The 3,654-nt window shown below is 37.1% G+C and overlaps 1 pseudogene; it reads right to left on the reverse strand.

Annotated features, from left to right (window-relative positions):
• Positions 1 to 479: 479 nt before the first annotated feature.
• On the reverse strand, positions 480 to 2,531 carry LOC129062082 (T-cell surface glycoprotein CD1c2-like; annotated as a pseudogene).
• Between the last annotated feature and the right edge of the window lie 1,123 nt (positions 2,532 to 3,654).

The raw sequence follows: 3,654 nt of genomic DNA on the forward strand, positions 1-3,654 counted from the left end.
AGAATAAGAAATTGGGAAGTCAGGAGGGAGTAAAAAAACTCACCAGCACTTCTTAAACCATAATTCAAGGACTATTGAAAGCATTAGGGGTGTTTTCACTTCCAACAGGAACAATTTTATGGAAAGATGATGTCCTGTGAATGTTGGAGGGACACATGGATGTCATTTTAAATCCAGTGCCAATTCTACTTCTTTTGTTGATTTTCCCACCTTAATCTATGCATTGGATATGAATCCCATCAATCACCCTATTTAGTTACTCTATCCCATCTTTGCTCAGGGACAGGTTTCTCATCTCACCCCCAATTTCTTACATCTGAATGACCTTCCTGTTTTATTCCTACATTTCTGGAATCACTTGTATTCATTTCTTCCTAATATCTCTCTCACCTAGTTCTGACATCATGAAACATTCTTCTGTTCTGCCCTCTAAACTCAAGAATCACCTTCTCAAACTTACAGATCCAATTTTACTTATCCTAGTAGAAAATGATTTTCTGGTCTCCTAGACTGCTGTGCTTCACCTGGCAAGACAGGACAGCTGTCTCTTCAGCCTCCACATCCTGGATCATCCAAAGATACCACGTTCCGTCAACATTGGACATCACTGAATACTTGGTGCTCCCATTCACCCTGCATCCAGGTCACCCAAATGGACTTTGAGAAAAAGCCAGAGACATGAAAAACAAACAAACAGATGGCTAGACCCAAAGATGGGGTTACTAGATAGCCAGACCTCTGGCCTCATTACATAAAACAAAAGATATTCAGATGAGAGTATTCTAACAAAAAGCATAGGGGCAAATTACCCACATTAATATGCACATATCATCTTCCTCTAGGAACATTTGGCTCAGCAACCCCTCTCTCTCTGGAACTCTTCCTTGTCCTAACTTTGAAAGAAATGGTGGGAAAAGGCAAGATTTTTATAGAAAAATCTTAGAGGAAGGGTCTAAACTAAGCTTGTCTCTGGAGATCCATCTTCTCTGCATAGAGGAGAACCAAGACCAGTTAGCAGCAAGTGTTTCCTATAAACTTATGCCCTGTTTCCTTGATGCTTTTATACTAATTGTTTGGATCACAGATATTTGGGGCCCTACACTCATGCTTTGGAGATGGTACACATAACATGTTTTGGAAACTCAGGAAGCCTGATCCTTGATCAGCAATCTAGAAGAAGCCTTTTGCACAGCTCAGAGCTCAGTGTTACCTGTAATTCAAAGATATCTGGAAAGAGGGAGAAAGAAGAAAGAGAAATTAATAAAAAACACTATATAAAAACCTAGGACTTTATTTTAAAAGTGGAGCAAAAATGTTTTACATGTGAGAATGAACCAAAGATATATTTGGTCAAAAACAAGAAAGAAAAATTGGTGAGCTTGCTAAGGAGGCATAAGAAATAAATGCCAAGAATTAAGAGTTTGATTTAAATAAACTTGGAAAAATGATAGGATAGATGCATAACATAGGTTGGTGGCAGGGGGTGGAGCAATGGAAGCCATGTAATGGAAATGGAAGTACATATTTCTGGGGTGCATTAAATGGGTCACAATATTTGCTGGACTATTGACACAGACATTTGAAGAAGTTCATGGAGAAAGACATCATATCTTAAGGAAGTCAAACACACAGTGGGACAGTTGTGTCCCTTTGGGTTTTAGGCCATAGAAGTTGGACCACTGGGGAAAGATATTTTTAAAACACACACACACAGTGCAGTCCAAAATAGACCCTGAGGAGTCAACATCTGGAATAATCCCTAAGAAGTTAATGCTAAAGATGTGTATGGTGGGATAGGAATAATGGGGAAAGACCCAGAAAAATGTGAGACTGTTTCCCAGGAATAGAACTTTTTGCAAAGTCCTTTAATTAAGTATAATTCAAAATGCAATTGACTGGGAACCTTGAGTTTCCCAAGTTATTTCAATAAGTAGACACAGAATAACAGTTCCAGTTCTAGCAAATCCTCATTGCTAAAGATACTCTTGGACACTGTGTGCAGGAAGATTATTGTACTATTTTTACTTTCCCAGCCATGAGTCTGAAATTCATTCAGCCAACCTGAACTGTAGTTTTTGTGTTTAGGATTAGTTGCCAAATGATGAGATTGGATTGAGATGGAATAAGATATACTCCTGGATAATCATGGGTGATAACTCCAAGAAACAAAAAGAGGCTAGCAGGGAGCGGGGTAGGAATTAAAAATAAACCAATTGCTGGAGGGAGAGAAAAAAATGTTATGACTAGTTTAAAAGTGATGTTTTCCTCACACAGGGCCCCCATATTCTACCACCATAATTCAAAGAGTAAACTAGACCTGACAAGACTATTCAGACTATAAATACTCTGGTATCCTTAAAATCCAGATCCATTTTGGGACGGTTTACCACCTGTGTAAGACAGATGTGTTTAGTATCTGGATTGTCACTTCTTGAGAGAACAGCTAACATTGCAAATTGCAAAAGTGGCAGGTCATTTGCAGATGTTTCTTTCCTTTTAAATTTGTTATCAGCAAACCTATTCCTCAGCATCTCTATTCTAACTTCCTTCTTTTATCACAACTACCACACCAACCACTGACTGGACAATGGGCCTCCTACTTGATCTCTCATTTCCCCTTCATCTCTGGCCTGAGGTCATTTTCTCCTCTCTGGGTTACAGCTGCTGTTTTTATCACTAACCTTTATCCTGTCTATTTCCCCTCCTCAAGTGCTATAGACAAAGTTGTGTGGAACATTGAAGGACCACTTCAGAAAAGCTAAGACCTAAAAGATGTGTTAAATAGAAAGAGTAAAAAGTATCAAATGCAAAAAAAGCCTGAATAAAAAGCAGAGGTTTATGAAGGAATTATAAATTCCATATGGCTGGATCCTAAAGGGAAAGAGAGGAAAGATTCAAAGTTGAGATAAAATTGTCTTTATCCCCAAAGAAGAAAGTTATCGAGAGCAGTAAAAAATTAAATAATAATGTATGCAATTAAAAGTAAATTTTTGAATGATAAAAAATAATTTTAAAGAATAGACAATATGATGTCCTGTGGAAAGTGATCAGCATCCTATTGCAAGAAATCAGGTAAACCAGTAGTAGGTGAGACAAAAGTGAAAATGATTGTTATTAATTATTACCTTTAAAAGATATTGCAGAGGTGAAATGAATACAAGTAAGAGATTGAGTATGTGGAATGAAGGTGAGAAAGGACAGTAACTTCAATAACTCTTAAGTCTCATATTTATAGGACTAGATGGATTGTGATGCAATTCAATGAAAAGAAAAAAAGTTATGCTTGGAAAAATAGATCATTTGACAGGATTTGCTATAAGATTTTGAGAATTCTAATGAAGGTACTGAGGAGGTCATTAGATATGCAGGTTTGAAACTAGGAGAGGTCTGGACTAGAAGTATAGACTTATGAGTCATTGGATTAAATACAGAAGTGAAAATATGTGTGTACTGTATACCATTAACTTGAAGAGTATACTCAAATAAAATGCAAAAAAGTTTGCTAAAAAAAAAAAGCCCACTTTAACTCTCTGGGACTTGCATTTCATCTACTTGCTTTCCTGGGCCCTGCTTGCTTGAATAGATCACAACTGGTTTTTTGTTTTTTGAGGGTTGTTTTGGGTTTTTTAGATTAATTGTAGAGAGAGAGAGAGA

Source organism: Pteronotus mesoamericanus, unplaced genomic scaffold (genome assembly GCF_021234165.1).
Source record: "Pteronotus mesoamericanus isolate MK-2021 breed Mesoamerican mustached bat unplaced genomic scaffold, CSHL_Meso_final scaffold_705, whole genome shotgun sequence".
Taxonomy (NCBI): Eukaryota; Metazoa; Chordata; class Mammalia; order Chiroptera; family Mormoopidae; genus Pteronotus; species Pteronotus mesoamericanus.